General features: G+C 39.2%; 1 protein-coding gene across 1 annotated transcript in view; it reads right to left on the reverse strand.

Annotated features, from left to right (window-relative positions):
* Positions 1–22,648, reverse strand: part of hnf4a (hepatocyte nuclear factor 4, alpha) — a 173,927-nt gene that overhangs the window by 86,912 nt on the left and 64,367 nt on the right. The window lies entirely within an intron of this gene.

Consider the following 22,648-nt stretch of genomic DNA (forward strand, 5'->3'; position numbering starts at 1 on the left):
GAATGTAAATATAATAAAAGTGTGTGTAAAACAAAGACAAATAGCTGCTTCATCAATCACCCATCCATCCATCTATCCATTTTCACCGTGTTACAAATAATAGACCTTTATTTTATACTGGAGATTATATGGGGAAAGTTATCCTAAAATGCTTTCCAAAACAAATAACTTAAAAAATTTATGAAATGTAGTCAACATAACAGAGCCAGAGAGTTGAGTCAATAGGACAAACACTCAGTGAAGAATATAAAAGTGCTGCACCTTTAGGCACGTCACTTTTATAACAGGGTATATAGAGGGTTCATTTCTTTCTGGCTGCTCTATCATTAAAGAGAGAAAATGGCAGTTCATGTTAAGTCTTTGCTGATATTATAATTCATCTATATCTCCAGTTCGCTAAACCACCCTTTGTCATTCCACTGTTGTGGTCAGGTAGAGGCTATCCCTGCAGTACTGGGCAAAAAGTAGGTACCAGTGTTGGATGGGATACTTATTATACATGCTGCCCAACTCCCTCAGACTGAGCCAATTAAGAATCAGCAATCAGTCCTGGACTGGACCCTTCAGTTCATTCTCACTTATTATGGCGCCAGAGAATGAACAAGTTTTACATGTTGGTTGGGCATTCAATTAAGAATTTTTGCTACATTCTGTATGCGTGACAACAATACTTCTACTACTACGGCTGCAATCAAACTCATTCTCTCTAGGCCAAAGTAGAAGCATCATTTTAATTAACCTAGAGATCTTTAAGGAGTAAAAAGTAACAATGCACGATGAATAAAAGTTAATGTTCTGACATTAAACCAAGATCCTCGCAGGCACAAGAAAGACAGCAGCGCATTAGTGTGCTGTTCCATAACATAATATAGCATAATATTTCCTCAGACCCAGTAAACCCAATTCAGGATTGAAAGGAGACACAGGAGTTTATCCTATCAGCAGTGAGTGCAAGGCAGTAATCAGCACCAGAAGTGGAATCAGTCCTTTACAGATCCATAACACTAATAATAAGAATGATAATTCCCCAGCATCCTAAAGATTTCCAGATTACCTTCATCAGTTTAGTGCATGTGAGAATGTTCTTCCCACCCAGGGTTGGTTTCTGCACAGGCTTCACTCCAGTGGGTCTAATAAATGACATGATTTTAACAGACCTGCTTAATAAAAGGGGAAGCATCAGGTACACAGAAGCAACCAACCCTATGTGAGATGCCAGTCCATCACATAGTCCATTTGCACATATACAGTTACTATAAAATGAATTCACCCCCTCAGAAGTTGGATTTAATTTGGATTTTTTGACACTGACAAACAGAAAAAGACACTTTAATGTCAAAGAGAAAACAGCTCTCTACTGAGTGATCTAAATTAATTACAAATAGAAAACACAAACTCATTGATTGCATAAATGTTCACCGTCTTGACTCAGTATGTAATAGATGCCCCTTTGTCATCCGTGACAGCCCTGAGTCTACCTCTTGAGTTTACACCTCTAAACTCTGCCTTATTTTCCAATTCGCCTTTGCAAATCCATTCAGGCTCTGTCAGGTTGCATGGACATCCTGAGTGAACTGTCAATTTCAAGATTCTGAGTTTGATTGAGATCTGGACTCTGATTTGGCCATTCTTGGACAATAACATTGCTGTTTTGAAGCCATGTGCAGAATTGGCTTTATGCTTGGGGTTGTTGCCATGCTAGAAAAGAAATCCGTGCCCAAGGTGCAGGTTTCTTGCAAACTGCCTCAGTTTTTTTTTTTCCAGACTTTCCTCATATTTGGTAGCATTTATTATACCTTCTTCCAGCTGACTTCAGAGTCTCCCATGTGCCTTCTGTCGAGATGTACTGTGCATTTTAAATCTTGGTGTCATTTTTGATTCCTCCCTCACTTATTCTGCCCACATAAATCACATTAAGAAACTTTCTTACTTTCACCTCCGTAACATATCCCGTGTTCGCTCCTTCCTCTCCTTCTCTAATGCTGAGAAACTTGTCCATGCTTTTATCACACCCCGCATCGATTATTGTAATTCCCTACTGGCAGGTGCCCCTTCTAATCTTATATCACAGCTCCAGCTTATTCAAAACTCAGCTGCAAGAGTCCTTACTCGAACCAGCAGCAGCGAGCACATCACACCCATCCTGCTCCATCTTCACTGGCTCCCTGTGTCCTACACAATCGAATATAAAATCCTACTAATAACCTACAAAGCTTTAAATAACCTCGCACCAAACTACATCAGTGACCTTCTCCATCACTATGTGCCTGCCCGCCCACTAAGGTCCTCTGATTCTGGCAATCTTGTTGTACCCCACACTAATCTACACTCCATGGATGACAGGGCCTTCAGCTGTATAGCGCCCAGACTCTGGAATGACCTACCGAAATTAATCAGGTCAGCTGACTCCATGAATTCTTTTAAAAAAACAACTCAAAACTCATCTGTTCAGGAAGGCTTTTAGCTCTACTTGACTTTATTACCTTTCTCTCAGTTTACTTCTCTGTCAAGATGCTCATGTAACCTGTATGTGTGTGCGAGACCATCAATTATGTTGTCTGTTTTTTTTTTCAGAATTTTCTGTCTTAATCTTCTTTATTTATTTATCTGGTTTGTACAATGCTATATACGGTATATTCTGCCGTTCTTTATTATATTCTGCTTGAGCATGGGAAAGGCGCTATATAAATAAAATGTATTACAATGGCTTTTGCTTTGCCACTCTCCCATAAAGCTGTGACTGGTGAAGCAACTATGCAACAGTTATTGTCTGCTTAGCCTCTCCAATGTCATTCACAGTAGCTTGTGACTTCTTAGAGTTCTCATAGAACTCTTGGTGGCCTCCCTCACCAGTCTTCTTCTTGCATGGTCACTCAGTTTTTGTGGACAACCTGCTCTAAAAGATTTACAGCCGTGCCATACCCTTTCTATTTCTTAATGATTGGTTGAACGGGATGTTCAGTAATTTTCTTATTTCCATCCCCTAACTTCTGTTTTTCAAACATCTTTTCTCAGAGTTGTTTGGGATGTTTTTTTGTCCTTATTTTGTTTTCATTGCTACAATCTGAACCTTCCAGATGCAGTGAAGTGTATTTAAATTACAATCTATTGAAACCCCTTAATTACAGACAGGAACTAATTAAGTGACATCTAAAACCAATTGGCTGCACCAGTGATGATTTACGGGTGTCAAACTTATGCAGTTATTTTGGATTTTATATTTGTAATTAAGTTAGATCACTTTTCAAAGACCTTTGTTCTCTTTGATATTAAAGAGTTTGTTTCTCTTGTTCGGTGTCATTAAAAGCCTAATTAGGTTAATTGTAATTCAATGTTGTACAACCATAAAATGTAAAATCTTCCAAGTGGTTGAATACTTCTTACAGGCACTTTACTGACACAGTGGCAAATTAGAATGGTCTGATAACCTAATATGTACATCTTCAGGGTGTGGGAGGAAAACAAGAATATCTGTGGAAATCCACCCAGACAGAAGATGAACAAGTCAATTATAAGAACTAAAAAAGCATCCTGTTAAATGTTGGATTCTTGTGCCTGATGCTACCTTGATAATTTCCGGCCAATGTATTTCTAAAGTGGGTCAGAATGTTCATCAATTAATTATATTCAAAAATCGAGTCCCAACCAGGCTTGGTTCTTGCTCTGCAAGTCTTGGTGCTGAGGGTCTGCTCTGGTCTTGTTGTCAAAATAAGTGGGCTTGGATCACTAATACCTGTGAGAGTGCAATCCATAAGACCATTTATAGGTTAAATAAATTAGACAAGAAATTACACAGATTGCTAACGCACAAATGCGTCATTATTTTCAGTGATTTAAACAGGGTTAATGAAGCTTGACCGTCATTGCTGTGTGGCTGATATTGATTTCACCCAACTCAATAGAGAGCGCACTCAGTCATAAAATAAGGTCATATCCACAGCAGAACGGACACTAAAATGAAATCAAAATTCCTAAAAAATAATGTAATTAGAAGGTTCCAGGAGCCCAAACCAGTTTAGTAATGGAAATAAAAAAGTGTTACCAGGATAGACTCTGACCCCGTAAAATGGATAAAATGGGTTCAGTAGTGGATGGACATCTTCCCTTTCTCTTGTCTTTCGTAATACGTGACAGCAATTTATTTGAAAATGCATTCAATTTCCTTGAAAGAGTAGCAGTGATTGTTCAAAAATACAGGGTGGCACAGGGAAACAGGAAATTTTCAATTGACATTCAATGCATGAATAAATACATTACAAAATACATTTAATGATGAAATGTATTGTACAGGATATGTAATTAATGATGGTAATCAATATTCATTTTATGTTTTGAAGAAAACATCATGAAGGCATTGTCCATTTCTCTGTACACATTCTGACAGCCTGTTGTGGAAATTCTGCATCCCTCAATGTAACATGGCTAGAAGAATGCCAGCAGTTTCTTCTTCAATCCTCCTTTTTAGTTCAGCAATAGTTGCAGGACATGTGTGGTACACTTGGCTTTTAAGATGTCCTCACAGAAAAAAATCACAAACAGTGAGATCTGGGGATCTCGGAGGCCATGGAATGTCACCGTTGCATGAAATGGCACACCTTCCTAACAATTGTCGAATAGCTACCATCGATTGTCGGGCAGTATGTGAAGTGGCTCCACCTGGGGACTTCTTTTTTAAGGCTGACCCCAATTTCTTTGAAATTACGTACCCATGTTGTAATCGCATGAGCAGACGGGACACGATCATGATGTCCTAACTGGTAATGGCGCTGAAATTCCTTTGCACAGCAGTCACACTATCATCATTCTTATAAAAGGCTTTCACAGTGAATGGTCGTTACGCACCACTCCACTGCTCCATTATAACTAATGGCAAGGGGTTCTAAACAAGGTCACATTGGTCCCAAACAACTGCAGACGCCCCAGGGTCGCCAACATCTTGTTCCAAAATTTCCCATTTACCTGTTCCAACCCTGCATTTCCCAAAAGAGTGAAAAATGTATTTCAAAACTTTCAATTAATTTTCAATGGTTTAAATATTTTTTATTGGTTTCTAATCCCAGATATGCTTCTTTTATACTGACAAAAATTTGAATGGTTGCTGCTTATCCATTGCAATCGATGAGTTAGAGGACCCGATGACATAATGACATTCGTCAAATCTCCACAATAGCATCATACAGTACTTAGCAGTATTATGGTGAAAGCAATTGTGGGATAGTGGAGGAAAAAGAGTGCAAACAGAGAAAAACGCACACAGACATGGAAAGAACATGAAAATCTCACTCTGATGGTGCTAACAATAGAACAAAGCTTTAGGTAACTATAAATTGTCCTAGCATTGGTGAGTTGATGGGCATTAATGTGCTATTCTCTTCTAATGTGATGAGAGACAGTATATTTTTTATGGAAAGGACCAGGCGATACACTAAGTTAAAAAACAAGCTGAGGTCAAAAACTGAGAGTCACCAGATCTATCAATGGATCGAGCAGGGGAATAAATTTAAAAGTCACGAACAACAGCAAAAGATTCAAAATCCAGGAAATAAGAAATAAAGATCGCAAAACCAGATAGGTTTGTTACCCACAAACTCAAATGCAAAATGGCTGTTGAGATGACCTTTTAACCAAATGACCCCTCAAAGGATCCACATCATGACGACACAATATAGAAAATGGCAGTGCATAATGAAAAACAAAATGGCATTGAGGTAAAAAGTGAATAAGTTGTAAGTTCCTCAAAAATTAATTAAACGTTCTGAAAAAAGTGATAAAATTTGCCAATCACAGCACATTTGATGAATAAACAACTTATCATATATTATTTCTGGCCTTGTGCCCAAAGCTGCTGGAAAATAATCTGATTTCCCTAAACCACTGAATTTTATTATGGGTAAGACAAAAATTAACTCATAATAACCTATTTGGTGAGAAAAAAATCTTTAAGGCTATCCAAGACATTTCTTCACTTTACATTCCCAGACATGGTATCTTAACATAACGTGGTAGATTTTTAACAAGTGAATGAAAGTGTGGGATTTGCACATTCTCCCAGTGACTGAAAGGATTTTCGTCCTAAATGTGTGCATGTTTGGCTGGTTCTAAATTTGCCAAGGGTTATAGTGTGTGTGTGTGTGTGTGTGTGAACAGGCGCTGTGACAGACTGCTACCCCATCACAAGTCTGCTACCTGCCTTGTGCCCAGTGCTTCCAGGATAGGCCCCAGCCACACATGGCCCATAAGTGAATTAATCAGGCTTAGGAATGTTATATTACATTAAAATGCATCCAGACAGCAATCAGATTTTTTTGTGTTTAGAAAAAACTGTCCAGTCACCCACCCCACCAACTCTAAAACAGTGCAAGGCACTCTCATTGCAACATAGACAGATTCCCTGCTGATTTAGGATTTGACTGCGCTGGGCAATATTTAAGCTTTCATATCGTTCAACTTACAATGGAAATCTTCCCTGGTAATTGCTGCTTTTGATCATTAGGGGTTCATTAATTCAAAGGCAGCTGAGGATGACCCTTTTTAACCCTTTCTCTGCCAAACTCACCCAGCTGTATCAAGTGACTGTCGCGGGAAGTTTATTCGATGAACATAGAAGGACTCAGGCTGTCACTCATTTAAAGGAAATTACTTCATTATTACTTCCTTCCCTGAGTGAGTGTGGGCCGCTAACACAATAACTTAGTAGTATAAAGGCAGACTATACTATTAGAAGGTGTTTTTTTTTTAGATAGACAAGACTCATGTGCGCCCTGATTTTTATTTATTTATCAATTAAAGAGATTACCAACCAAAAAAGATGAAATATTAATGTTTTCATGTACATACAACCTACACATTACTATCTGTTAGTTCAAATCATTTGCTGTACCAGCTTGCTTCTGAATGGTTGAAAAATCAAAATTGTGGGCCCAAAAATGGGAACATTCCAGGATCCAATGATGAGAGACCCACTCCAGTCACAAATACCTAACAGATGAAACAATAGGGACTGTGAGAGGAGTGCTTGAAGGCAGCATGGAGATGCCTCACACATCCCATAACCTCCAACTCAACTTCCAGCCCAGTTGTGCAATGTGGATGTAGTTTCTGTGTCTAATTAATTTTCTTTCGGTACACCCACATCTCATAGGCGCTAGACCAAGGACTCAGTGAGGCTGTTAAAATAGCCATGAATTTGTACCGGAGCAGTTATTGTCTGTCTTGTGCCTGACCATACCAGGATAGGCCTCCACAACTTTGAATTGGGCCAGGGGTTCAGAAAGTGAATGCGTGGATATGTGACGGTGGGCATTTGTGTGAACTTGATTGCATAAGTTTCTTAGGTTTCTGGCTTGAATTCTAGTGGGTTTCAAAAACTAGTACAGTCTATTATACACCATGTACAGTCGACCCTTGATATACGACCGGCCTGACATGCGAACAACTTGCTTTACGACCAAAATTTTTGCTTTGAATTACGACCAACATCTCGCGTTACAACCCGAATGTGGTCACGTTTATCCGCTTGTACGATACATGTGTTTGTGGACGTAATTTCGGTCAGTGCAGTGATTTATATAATTTATTTCGATAATTGCTAAGGAAGGAAGCGAAGGTAACGAAGGTAAAGAAAGCGATCACAATCGAAACAAAGAAGGAAATTGTTTGGAAATATGAGAGTGGCGTTTGTGTGACTGATCTCGCTAATATGTACAGCATGTCAAAATCCACCATCTCGACAATTTTATAAAGAAAAGATTTGTATAAGGAAACTCCTTCCAAACAATAACCACCTTCCATTTCATTCTCCTCCTCCTTCCTTCCTGCAAGCCAAAGATGTCAACTTAAATGGTGAGTACAGTATGAAATTGTTGTTTCTGGTAGGCTAGGCACTTTTTATAACTCTTTGGTTAATACATTAGAAAAATTATTGGTGTTGTTGGTAAATTATGTACATTATACAACCCTTTTCTATTAAAAAAAGTTAAGTAAGTGTTGCTGTGGGCAGTTCGGAACACATTAAGGGCATTTCCAGTATTTCTTATGGGAAAAATAGTCTTGACTTACAACCAACTTGAGTTACAACCAGCCGAATTGAGTTCGTAAGTCAAGGGTCCACTGTATGAGGAAAGGAGGAGGAGAAGGTTAGGAGCATGTGCTGATACAGTGCACCCACAACATGAGAAACCAACTCTTTATCCCAGATTAGGACCCGAGTGCAGCCATGCAACGTGTGACACCTCAGCACCACACTACTTCAGATGGAGTGGAACAGTGTGAGGTTTTTTATGGTGGCTGGAGTGCCAATTCTGCCACCAACCCCCCAGTCCACCACTTAACAAAACTTGGGGGTCACAGGGTGCAGCAAACCTTGAAATGCTGGTCCAACACAAGGTTTATCTGATAATATGTGGCAAATTTAGAATTGCCAATTAACTTAGTGCACCCAGAGGGAAAACACACACAGGGAAAAAATACAAAACACAATTAAATTAATTTCACTTTTTGTATAACTATTTTGCTTGAGTAGTACCTCAAAACACATACTATATTTACAACTATAATACACTAACAGTAAATTATTAGATCGATCTATCTATCTATCTATCTATCTATCTATCTATCTATCTATCTATCTATCTATCTATCTATCTATCTATCTATCTATCTATCTATCTATCTATCTATCTATCTATCTATCTATCTATCTATTAAATTACACATTTAAATAAAATAACCAGGGGTGCTGTACAATGGTTGACCCTGTGCTCTGACCTCCAAAGGTCATGCGAAAAGACAATTTCCCTTTGGGAATTAATAAAGTATATCAAATCAAACTCAAATCAAAATAATGTGCATATTATATTAAGGATACAGTGAAACAGGATTGGTGTCATTAATAAAAAAAAAAAAATCATGAGAATAAGTGTCCTGTTTAACATTATAATTGAGATATAGGTAGCAGGAAATTAAAGCAAATATCTCCACTTAACATTATTCCTGAAGTTAACATTCGAAACCCAGGAATCAGGAGCTGAATGGCAACAGAACTAACACGTGCATCAGTGTGTCATCTCATTTGATTAACAGGCCACACAAACAATGTAAGAATGTACTAGAAGAGATCAGGGTGGTAGATCAGGGATTAGGGTTGCTGTCTGACAACATGTTCTGAGTGAGTCCTTTCCATGTCCTGTGTCACCCTGATGCACCAATGGGTAATGGTAAAACTTTATGAGATTTATATACAGCACTGTGCAAAAGTCTTAAGGGTACTTCAGATAGTTCATAGTATTTGTCTCGTATTTTATGTCTTCAGGTCTAGTATGTCAATAGAAAAAGAGTGTATACTGCATCAGCAAAGTCTCTCCCAAACAGAAACTTCGAATCAGGCGTGTGTTTTCATATGTGCTGTCAAGACTTTGTGTTAAGATTTAGTTTTGGATTGTTGTAGTTCTGAATTTATTTTTACTTTCTTTATTTTCCGGTGGATGTTTACAATATCACAGAATTCATTTCTGCACTTTAATTTCACATATGAGCAACACTGACATATGTCATAATACTGTATACAATTTTTCTGAGGTCTTCACATGTGAGGAAGTGTATAACCTCCCAGAGGCGAATGGAACTACAAAGAAGGTACTGAGTGATTTGGAAATTGTAGAGGGAGAAATACTGCTCAGATTAAATAGGCTGAAATCAAAACAAATCACCAGGACCAGATAATATTTACCCTCAAGTTCTTAAGGAGGTTAATGAGTACATATATAAACCCTTGACGCATATTTTTAGGAAGTCACTGCACACTGAACAACTGGAAAATGGCAAATATTATTCTGTTATATAAAAATGTTGACTTGGCAGATCCAAGAAACTATAGGCCAGTAAGCTCTCCCAACACTCAGAAGAGACTGCTGCATACCCAACACCCATTGAGCACATTATATTTCTTATTTGGCCTGGGAACACTTTGCCCAAAGAAGATGGAAACTAATGTTAAAGTTAGGGAATCCTGATATACACAGTCTGCGACCACCGTGATCCTGACCAGGATTTGTGTACTGAGAATGAGAAGAAAAGTGGTAGGTTTTGCTGACACTATTTCTTTCTTCATTTGTATTTTCTTTTTTTTCCAAATTGATGAACACTATAATGGTATTTGATGGATGTTAAGGTGTTTTGGGACAGCTTTATCCCAAAAAATCTCCAGCACAAACCTTCATTGATGAATTAGGACACAATTAAAACTCAATACTAAATCACTGAAACCTGAGATTAGGCGACTTGAGATATAAATTCATTTCAGAGTGAAGTTTAGAATTATGCAGCCACTATACATTTCACGTTTTGTCCTGGGTTTTCATTTTAACCTCATAGTTCTGCTTTAGAAGCTGCTATTCATTATTTTTGGTACAGTAGATTGTCTTCTACGTCTTCACTATCATAAACATAAAAGTAGTACTCAATAGCGTTTAGCAAAATTTATTATTAGTATGGAATAGTAGGGAATACCACTTGATTAATAAATGCATGTCACTGAAAAGTCTTTATTCCTAAAGAAACCACGTACACAAAAATAAAAGTATTAGTTTTTGGATAATTTGAAATCATCTTAAAAAGACATGCTAATTTTATCAAATTTCACAGTCTTGCTTTATCCTTGCATTAGGTGCCAAATCATTACTTTTATGCAAGTCTTGACTTTATTGTCTGAGACTCTCTTGTGAAACTTCCTTGAGACATTGATGTTTGCTTAAGCAAAATTCTCACCAGTAAAACTATTGGCTTAAAATGTCTAAAAATAGACATTGAGGAATGACAAGTAATACTATGGACAGATATCTTATCAGCTCTCCCATTAGGCCTTCTATCTCCTTTTCATTTTCAAAGAATCCTTAGGAACAGCAATATAAAATGACAATAAAACATAATCTACAAGGTTAAGGCTTTCATCCAGGAACAGGCTAAACATTATACATTCATTATACAAATTAAACTATGTGAACTCACGGTACACATGTTCTACACACACTGTTCACAAATACTGTATATGGGTTGTGCCCATAAGTGGTGGGCTGCCTAGGATATTTAACTTCAAATCATAAAATTGTCAGTTCACTGCTGCCATTGGCTCACTGTGTGACCCTAAGAAATCTACATTCACTCTACCTATAAAAAGAAGACATTTCAATGTACCTTGATCTTTAAACTATCCTATTTAAATATACTGTATTTGCCCAATATATTTTAATAGTAACAATAAAAGAGTATATACACACACACACATATATATATACGAGGGGGGACCCAAAAATAACCGGAATTTTGTTGTTGTTAGGTTGGTACTTGTAGTACGTGGTTGGGCCGCTAGGGCGATCTAGTTACACTCCTCACAAGTCAGTCTGCCAAGTGCCATCAGTCTGGAAGGTTGTGCTTGTGTTCAGTGAATTTTTTTGTAAAAGTAGGTTGCGCAACAGTGTGAGAAGGAAATGCCCTGATTTGTGGGAGTTGGGCAATTGGTTCTTTCATCATGACAACGCTCCATCTCACACTGCTCTCAGCATTCGCCAATTTTTGGCAAGAAACGGTATGACAACCCTGAACCACCCACCCTACTCACCGGATTTAGCTCCGTGTGATTTCTTTTTGTTCCCTCAGATGAAAAAGGACTTGAAAGGAAGGCGTTTTGCTGACGTCGAAGAGGTAAAACAAGAAACAACCAGAGTATTAATGGGCATTACTTCAGACGAATTTATGTTTTGAACAATGGAACAAACGGTTAGATAAGTGTATTTCCACCAATGAAGAGTACTTTGAAGGAGACTAATTGTAGTTTGTACAGAAAATTAAATTAAACACGTTTTAAAAATATTTCCGGTTATTTTTGGGTCCCCCCTCATATATATATATATATATAGCATTCATAGTCTGAATCACAATCTGATTGTATGGGTGGTTACCTACCAGGTAATGCATGTGGTTGGTCTGCAAGTCGGCAAACATCTGCCACGCCCTCTGACTCTGACGTCCGAGGTTCGATCCCTGCGAGAGGATGCAGTAAGTGTGTACACCTGATGAGTCCAAATAAAGGCGAAACATGTGTCACGTACTCTTTGCATTATTTGACAGTAAACTATGCAACATTCTATGATCTGCTTCTTGCAACTGAGAGGGCACTGTGGCGGATGTTTTCCGACTTGTAGACCAACCACAAGCGTTACCTGGTAGGTAACCACTCATACAATCAGATTGTGATTCAGACTACGAATGCTATGAATGTAATTAACCCGCTCTCCAGGCTGTCAAATAAACGAACCACATGCCGTGGCGCAACGTAAAGAGGCTTCGCCTCTGACGCTGACGTCCGAGGTTTGATACCCAAGAGGGGTGCAGTGAGTGTGTACGCCTGATAAGCACAAAATAAGGGCGAAACACATGTCGCATACTCTTTGCATTATTTGACAGTAAACTATGTAACATTCTATGAACCTGCTTCTCGCAACTGAGAGGGCATGGCAGATGTTTGCCGACTTGCAGACCAACCACATGCGTTACCTGGTAGGTAAACACCCATACAATCGGATCGTGATTCAGACTACGAATACTATGAATGTAATTACTCCGATCTCCAGGCTGTCAAATAAATTAACCACACACTGTGGCGCAACGTAAAGGGGCATTGCCGTTGACATCCCAGGTTCGATCCCCGCAAGGGGATGCAGTGGAGTGTGTACGCCTGATGAGCCCAAATAAGGGCGAAACACGTGTCGCGTACTCTTTGCATTATTTGACAGTAAACTATGTAACATATATATATATATATATATATATTCACGGCATTCGTAGTCTGTGTCACAATCTGATTGTATGGGTGGTCACCTACCAGGTAATGCTTGTGGTTGGCCAGCAATCTGCTAACATCCGTCACGGTGCCCTCAGTTTGTGAGGAGCAGATCATAGAATGGTTGAAATAGTTTACTGTCAAATAAATGCAAAGAGTACACGACACGTGTTTCGCCCTCATTCTGGGCTCATCAGGTGTACACACTCCACTGCACTCCCTCTCGGGAATCGAACCTCGAACGTCAGCGTCAGAGGCGATGCCCCTAACGTTGCACCATGGCGTGTGGTAACCATTCTATGATCTGCTCCTCACAAACTGAGGGCACCGTGGTGAATGTTAGCAGATTGCTGGCCAACTACAAGCGTTACCTGGTAGGTAACCACCCATACAATCAGATTGTGACACAGACTACGAATGCCGTGAATGTAATTACCCCGATCTACATGCTGTCAAATAAACGAACCACACGCCGTGGCGCAACGTTAGGGGCATCGCCTCTGACGCTGACATCCGAGGTTCGATTCCCGAGAGGGAGTGTAGTGGAGTGTGTACACCTGATGAGCCCAGAATGAGGGCGAAACACGTGTCGTGTACTCTTTGCATTTATTTGACAGTAAACTATTTCAACCATATATATATATATATATATATATATATATACAGTATATGTTATACAACATCTACCAAATAATACAAAGAGTACATGACACATGTTTCACCCTTTTTGGGGCTCTTCAGGTGTACGCACTTTTGCATCCCCTTATAGGGATTGAACCTTGGACATCAGCACCTGAAAGAAAGCCATTGATGCTGCTCCACGGCAGCTGTTTTGCTTATTTGGCAGCGTGAAGATCGGAGTATTACATTCTTTTTTAAGTCTGAATTACAATCTGATTATTAGGTGGTTACCTATCAGATAACGTTTGTGGTTGGTCAGCCAGTCAGCAAACATCTGCCATGCCCTCTTCAGTTAAATATCTACAGAAATGATTTATTTTGACTTTGGAAATGTATTGTTACAGCATAAGAGTTCACATTACAAGTATTGAATGGATAAATATGTGTACAGACCTTTTGTCATGCAGAAAATAATAGCAAGAAGGAATTTAATCAGGAGCCAAAAGAAGTAACATGAGTCAGAAGCCAAGACAATTTTGTAAACAAATAAGGAAACCAATCGATCATCAACCCTGAAACAAAACTCTATAAACTTAGTCATAAAATCAAATCAAAGTTTAATAACCAGAGGAACTTTAATAATACACTTGCAAAGCTCTTTAGCTTTTGTCCAAATCTTGCTTTGTCCAAGAAATGCACATTTAAATTCTTTCCTTAGTAATGCTGGGGTTTGGGGTCAGTGAAAAGGGGCCATAAAAGAAAGAAAGATTAGGAGATGCTGGGAAGTGGGAAGGCAGCACCCCATACCAGTGGCATTTAATCAGGCCAAAAGACTCACATATTTATTATTCTACTATCCTGTTTTTGTGTTACACTTTATTAACCTGCTCAATTTTGTATTTTGCTGTTGCCTTTGATTACAATAAAATATATATATATATGTGAGTCTATATAATAGAAGTACAGTGCCAAATAAAGGTTTTCACTCTCTTGAAAGAGTTCACATTTTATTATTATACAACACTGAATTAAAGTGGAATAAATCTGACATCGATGAACAGAAAAATAATCTTTAATGTCAAAGTAAAAACTTTCTCTTCATAATGATCTAAGCTGAAATCTCCAAGGGGACGAATACTTTTTATAGGCATTATCTTATATATATATATAAACATCTCCACGTGGAAGTGTGTGTGTCTGTCTGTCTGGCCCGGAAGTGCAAGGCTACAGCATGAAACTGAAAGAAAGCGACTCTATAGCCAAAGTGAAACCGTCAAGAAAAGAGAAACTCGCTTAGCTGCTAATACAAAAGAGAGGCAAGCACATCGGCAAAACAAAACTTCAGAGGAGAGAGAAACTTGATTAGACACTGATAGACAATGGAGGCGAGCAAGTCTGCAAAACGAGGAGAGAGAAACTTGCTTAGCCACTAATACATGCGATGCGATTGATTGATTGATTGATTGATTGATTGATTGATTGATGGATTGATTGATTGATTGAACGACCAGAATCCATGGTTTCTAGGAGCCTGGGCTTTTTACAACACGGGCTTACATAGCTAGTATATTAATAAACAACATGGTTTTTGACATTTTCAGTTCACACTTCCACTTTCCCACTCTAACCAGGAAAATGACAGAGTTTATTGGTTGTGAACCTGCAGAACTGGGTAGAGACAACACTCTGTGAATCAGAGTAATCAATTAGAACAATAAATTCATTATGTATTCAAAGAAATAATTGAAAGTGATCAACTGTGCTGTGCACTGTATTTGTACACTAGTCAGTGCTGGTCATTATTGAATTAGTATCTTATCTTTATAGACTTTTCATAGGGGAAGGGGAACCCTCAATGAAGGAATAAGCCTCACCTATTAAAAACAGTTGGAGCTGACAGTCCTTTCCTTGGTCGAATTAAACCTGCAGTGGATTCAGAAAGTATTCAGTCCCCTTCAATGCTAAAATCATTTTAATTAATTTTTTCCTCACATCAAGCAACACTCAATATCCCAGAATGACAAAGTGAAAACAGGATTTTTTAATCTTTTGAAAATTTATTGAAAATAAATAACTGAAACTGCAACTAGTTGTAGGCTTAGCTAAACGCATGGCTAACAAATGGCACACAATAATCATCTTATCCCATTACTGAGGGAGAGAAAAAAACTATTTTGGCAACAGCAAGAAAAAGGCAGTTATCAACCCCAGGATTGAATTGCAGTTTACACACAGTAATCATCTCTATTAAGATACCAATGCATAGCTCATATATGAGGGGAACCCAGAATAATGCAAAATATTGAGACAGAGGCCCAACCTAAGAACCTGAACCCTAGTCCTGAAGCTGTGTTTCTGCACTGCTAAGAACTAGACTTCCCACTTAGATACAAAACAAATTGGTCAAAACTCTTGTCAATATTTTCAATACATCGAGAGGAATATCACAAACATTTTATTTTAAAAAACCTAGCTTAGATTTAAGGAAAAATGGGACATGTCTCAGTCTGGCCAAAATACCAGTCGCTCACCATTAGAGATGAGCATAACAATTCATGCCAAATTGGATTTGCAGTGAAATTCAGTCCTTTACGTTGCAAAAAAAATATTACACAATTATGTTTTGCTTCAAGAAAAAAACACATTTATTTCCTATCCGGAAGTATTCACATGTATTAATTCAACATGTGTCTGCCTGTCATTTACTATTTAAGAGTCAGTATAAAGATATGCTGTCACATGTAGACATTTTGTTGAGCCTCCATTTTGTCAATTGTTATGATAGCACTCTTGGTGATCCGAAATACAGAAAAGAAACTAGAAAATCCAAGGTGTTTGGAGAGTGCAAGTTCTCAACATGAAAAGGCAGTTGGCGGCTAATGATGGGTACTTGGGAGTGCCAATTTGGAGCTGCCAATTAACCTAACCTCCATATCCTTGGGAGGAAGACAGAAGTAAATACAAGGAGAATATGCAGGCTCCACAACCAGCAACAACTAGTTGGGATATTCAAACCCAGCTAAATAAAAGCCAATATCATGCTTCGATCTGTAGCTTTAAAATGTGCATGAGTCCTTTTGATTCTTAGAAGCTTGTGGAAAGATAAGGCAGTTTAAACTCTTGTTATGTGAAAAGTAGAAAGAATAAATATATTCTATGCAGTTTTTAAAGGTTGTACAGTGTATAAAGGGCTGTATATTAAGTCTACTTTCTGTTCTGTATAGTACCGTACGTTGTGACGTGTGAGTCCATGTCTTGCACCCCAAAACACGAAGCTGAGTCTCAGTACTTTAGTAAAGCTAGCTTTATTCAGCTTGAAACAGGAACAGCACGCGGTTATTTATTGTCGCGGGATCTATCACTCGTCTATACACAGACACAGCAGTCAGGCAGGATCGTGGCCAGGTTAGTAATACTGTTCCCTGCATTTATAATGTTCCTTGCATCACCCATCGATGGCAGATGGTGCTCATAGTGTGACCGTGATCTTTTCGGATTTGTTTTCGCAGCGAACCGCCACAGCGGTGGGAGCCCGCAGTTGCCCCGGCATCCGACAGGCTATCTTCCATAGAAGCGGCAATCGCACTTTGGGACGCTCTTCGGCATGTCATCCCGTTGGGGGGAGCCCCAAACAAGTTTAGAAACCTTACAACTTAAACACAAACATTAATACATAAATTACATTGAGCTTTTTTAGAAGTATGAAGATATTACACAATTTGTGTACCTCAGCTATTAAGGCTGACAAAGAACCAAACCATCCATCCATCCATCCATTATCCAACCTGCCATATCCTAACTACAGGGTCATGGGGGTCTGCTGGAGCCAATCCCAGCCAACACAGGGTGCAAGGCAGGAAACAAACCCCGGGCAGGGCGCCAGCCCACCGCAGGGCACACACACACACACCAAGCACAATTTAGGATTGCCAATGCACCTAACCTGCATGTCTTTGGACTGTGGGAGGAAACCCACGCAGACACGGGGGGAACATGCAAACTCCACGCAGGGAGGACCAAGAACCAAACCAGAGCTGGGATATATAAAGTGGAAATGGTATCCAATAAACTACAATGTATGAGTTCAGATTGAGGTCTCATATATCATATCTGCAAATGTCCACTAGTCAGTCTGTCTGGTCAGTGATAGCATATTGATGTAGCTATGTGACACACAATGGAAAGAAATTCTCTGAAAAAGTATATTCATTATCTAGCAAAGATAAACACTGCCAGTTAAGTCAAACGGCACTGAACTCCGAAAGCCGCAGTCCCAGCCCTAAGTTCCAGCATACCACATGAGCTGTAGTAAAAGTGCTGATCATAAGTCAGCAATTAATGTACTCTGTTCACTGTTGGAAAAAAAATCCAAATCTCTGAAGCTCTCAAAAGCCACGTCATGCAGGCACATTCAGGCACATCTTCTAATTAGAACAGTACGGACAGAAAACACAAAAATGTGAACTAAGTACGATATTAAATAGAGGTTTCTATGGGACATACGCAGAGTTTGGAGAGAAATGATGCAGTCAATAAGATCCAGGTACAAAGAAAGAAACACTTTGAAGTGATCTAACTTAGGACCCCCCAGACAGGAAGGTAGACCTATTACTGTAATTTAGCCACTTCCATGGTTCCAATAGTTGCTGACCCTTCAGAAATTCTTGAACGTCTATTATAAAATAACATAATTTTTGATCCAATTTAGGGTCATGGGCCCAAAGCATACCCCATTTCAGGAAACCAACCCTGGGTGGTCCGTTACAAGGTTCATTCTTGTAGACACACTAATTACTCACAATAAATTGAATTAAGGAAAGTTACTTGAAGTGAATCTCATGAACAGAAATCTTCCATAATAAACACCATTGGGCAAATTAAGGGTGAACTTTTGTTGCCCATCTCAAGCCAGCGCTTCCTGTCTCAAAGTCTGAAGTATGGAAAAATGATGTCTGTTTACTTAAGGTTCAATATACCTCTTTAGACTGGTGTGGTGGTTCAAGCCGTTCAAGCCTCACAGTCCCAGAGTTTTAGGTTCAAATCCCAGCCCCATTGCTCTGTGTTTGGAGACTTTTCTCTGGTATTTTTCATAAATACTTGAATGTAAGGCTAAGTAATGATTCTGAATGGGTGTGGGTATGAGTGTTTAAGTGTGGCTAGCTTTGGTACCCACTTCACCTGACCCTGAACTGAAATGGAATAGGAATGTGTGTTGGTATTGAAGCACAGATGTTATTGAAATGCATCATTGAACATCCACTGTCTATTGAAAGTTTTTCACAGAATCAGGTGAAGTCTAGTGAGCCGTGGAAATGGAAACACAGTTCTAGTTTAAGTTTTACTGTGGATTGTTACAGCTGTGTTTATTGCTAATTAGACAGATTAGCTTTGTCCACAGCTCTATTGTTCCAGAATTTAAACAATTTTAGCCTCTTTTTAGGAGGAACAAGGACCAAAAACTGTAGGCAGTGGAATGGCTAAGGTAAAAAATTTACTGAGATCAATACTCAAATCAAAAATCAAGTGGAAAAAAACACATGAAAAGTATTTTCCGTTGTATATTCTTTAAGAGAACTAATTCCTAACGCTACAAACAGTTGTTCGTCTTGGGAATCCAAAATCATGAATACCAGGAGAAGCACACAGTCTCTTATACTTCTTGGAAGTAACATCATAAAGTTGCTATCCACAAAATGGCTGCCAAATCCAAAAACAATATACAAGATGGTGGCTGCCGCGATATATAAAATGGTGGGTAAAACTGTAGTATAAACAAAATAATGAAATAATAACATTAAAATAATAATAAAGTCACATATATGTGAATTTAAGAAATAAATACCAAAACTCTCAAAAATCATAACAGTTAAAGTCTCTGGTTAGCACTACCATATGAGCTTTCCCCAGTTTTTATGGGTTTCCTTCAACATCCTGAAGGTGCACAGACTAGTTTTGCTGGTGATTCTAGGACTGGCCGAGTATGAGTAAGATGAAGTGTGAAGCTGTCCCCTCATGATAAACTGCCTTCCTGTTCAGAATGAGCCAATTTAGAATCACCCATACAGTAACACACAGAATTTGGGGATTAGTCAGAACATCGAATGAATTGGAGAATTAATGAATCCATTCATTGATTTAAAAACACATTTATCCAGTTTATGGTCACGCAAACCAGGAATCCTACTCCTGAAGCAGTGTGGAACAGTCTTGATGAATGGGACCCCAAACCCACTCAACTAGGGTTTATCTGTATAGGAAAGGGGTATTTTCCATGATATAGGAATAGAACAAGATAAAGGAGGTCTGAAGTCGATATCAAAGAGACCCATTTGTAGAAGTTTGTATTTGAGGACTGCGGTGGGCTGGCGCCCTACCCGGGGTTTGTTTCCTGCCTTGCACCCTGTGTTGGCTGGGATTGGCTCCAGCAGACCCCCATGACCCTGTAGTTAGGATATAGCAGGTTGGATAATGGATGGATGGATGTATTTGAGGGTATGTGGCAAGGACAAGGTGGGGGTTATGGGACTGGCTGATAAATTCTTTAGATTAAATGTCTCCCTTTGGTCTTCCCAATTTTTAATTATTCCTAAAATGTTATTTTAATGTATTGCAAAAATTAACAATAAACACAATTCACAATGCCCTATGCAAAGATGTTTCTTTGTAGCAGATAATATTGTCATTTTATATTTTCAATTTTATTTTTCATTGCAAGTTCACTTTTCCCCTTGTTGTAATTTGACACATGATATAGTATTGTTAATATATTATGGGAGATTATATTTATTCACTAAATGTCCATCAGGATTTATCTTTGAGAGTTGTTTTTAATATTTTGAAAAAGAACCTATTATAATGGAGTCCTCACTTCTCCTGGTACAGACTAATAACTATTTGTGTATTGCAATGCCGTATTAGTGTTGCTGGTAGAGTAAACCATCAGTTTGACTCTTTGAGGGCTGAATATGTTTTCCAGAAAATACAGTTTTCTGAAAAGTACACAAAGCAATGCTTTCACAAAGAAATCAACATAAAACGTCTGTTGCTGTGTGCTGTTTGTCAGGAATGTGCGACAGGCTGGCTGCCATACTGTCTTCACGTGTTGAAGGGGTGGGGGCAGCGGTTGCAGTGCACTGCAATCTGGTTTATACCTCGTCATTGTAAGTGGCTATCCTCTGTGACAAGTGGCCAGGACGGCCCATCTGTATATGTTCCGGGGGAGCAGCTATGGACATCTCACTACCTGCCTCGGGACGCTTGGTGGCAGCCTCCCTGGCTGACGATGGCGCCTCAATTTCCCGCAGGGTTTCCTAGTAGATGGAGTTCTCCACAACCATGTGGGGAGCTGGGGTGGCCGCCAGGGGGTGCTGCATGGAGCCAGGAACCCACCTGGACATCTCTGCAGCCCCACCCAGAAGTGCAATTAGCCACAGGTGATCAAGCACCTGAAGCACTTCCGGGTGGGCTATATAAAGGGCCAGCATCCACCACTCATTAGCCAGAATCGGGAGGAAGAGGACAAGGTTGCCTGGGAGGAGTGGTGGTGCCAAGGTGGGAGAAGAGAAAGGATTGTTGTTGTGTGGAAAGAGTGCTTTTGGGACTGTGTATTGCCTGTGGGTCATGGGGAAGACGTGCGCCCACGGATGAAGAAGAAAATAAAAAGTCCTTGTTTTATATGTGCCTCTGTGTCCTTCTGTGCCGGGTCGGGCAACTGTATAGCGCCTTTTCTACACGCCCCAGGTGAACGTTGCCACAGGTGCTTCAGCTACACAAACCTGTTCAACACCATGATCAGCTGCAGACTGATCAGCTGGTGCCGGTACCTTACATTCGTTTTCGATCACTTGTATCAAAATCAGAGTCCAACAAGTCAGACACCAATTCAGCGATAATATGCAAAATGTCGTCAGCCATGTTTGCCATTGTTTGCTCCTCACTACTCATGCGAGTGCAGGGAATCTCGGTCAAACCAATGAAGCTAACTTTACATCTAGCAAATAGAGTTCAACTAAAATGTAGATGTGGGTTTTGTGACCTTTTACAGTTGATTACCACCGTCAACACCCTCTTTTTGACAAAAGTCGACATCTGCTCTGAAAGGGCTAAATTCCCTTTGCACACAGTTGTTTACATAGTTTTCCATCATGGGAGAAGACAAATTAAAGTTAGCAGTTAATCACACTGGAAATAAAAATGTACCCCATTTAATATCAAACTAATAACTACATAAAAAAAAGGCAGAGCAGAGCCATCCTTCTTAGGAGACGGTGTTCTTTTAATGTGGGTAATGTCTTCCTTTACATGTTCTATAACTCTCTGATGGCTAGAGTCATTTTCTAAACTGGGCTGGTAACATTGCTTCAAAAGAGGCCTACCATATCAACACGCTCATTAAGAAGGCTGGCACTCTGGACTTGCCGGAGATAGTGGTGGAGGAGAGAACGAACACAAAACTGATGGCCTTTATGAACAATACTGCACATCTTCTGTCTTGACACACTAACATTAAATACATTTAGTCAAGCAACTATTCAGAAGAAGTGTGTCAAGAAACACTTGATTCATACCACAATATGCCTCATTGTGACTGCTCTCTTATCATTATGCATACTAGGAGTGTTCTTCTTTTTAGTAATTTTGGTGTGTATTTGAGGGGGGCTTTTATTTTTATTTCTGTTTGTTACAAAACTTCTCCCTTTGGACACATAAAGTACTATCTTTTTATCTATATCAATGGTCAATATTATTGCTAGTGCTGGCAAAATACTGCTTTTTCCATTACAGGGATATGATAAATTGGAGAGCTGCCAATCAGCTTTAGCTTACATGTCTTGGGGATGTGGGAAAAGTTCAGAGTACCTGAAAGAAAGCCATGCAGACACAAGAAAAAAAATGAAGATCACACCAGACCAGGCATTGAACCCAGATTCATGTAGCAGTAAAATAGTTGTGAAAACCTCTTTGCCATCCCACATTTTTTGAAACAATCTTCAGCAAAAAAAGACACCCTAATCAGGTTTTGCTAAGGTAAAATGGTAATTCTTTAAGCGGACCATTTAATGATGTTAGAAATCTAATCTAATGTGTGAAGCCTGGCTGCCACATACATTCACATAACCAGGTTTGGGATCCCCTGCTTTAATAACACTTTGTTAGTCTGAGCAGCTGCTACAAAAATCTGTCACTTTGGCA

Source organism: Erpetoichthys calabaricus, chromosome 10 (assembly GCF_900747795.2).
Source record: "Erpetoichthys calabaricus chromosome 10, fErpCal1.3, whole genome shotgun sequence".
In the NCBI taxonomy this organism is placed as follows: domain Eukaryota; kingdom Metazoa; phylum Chordata; class Cladistia; order Polypteriformes; family Polypteridae; genus Erpetoichthys; species Erpetoichthys calabaricus.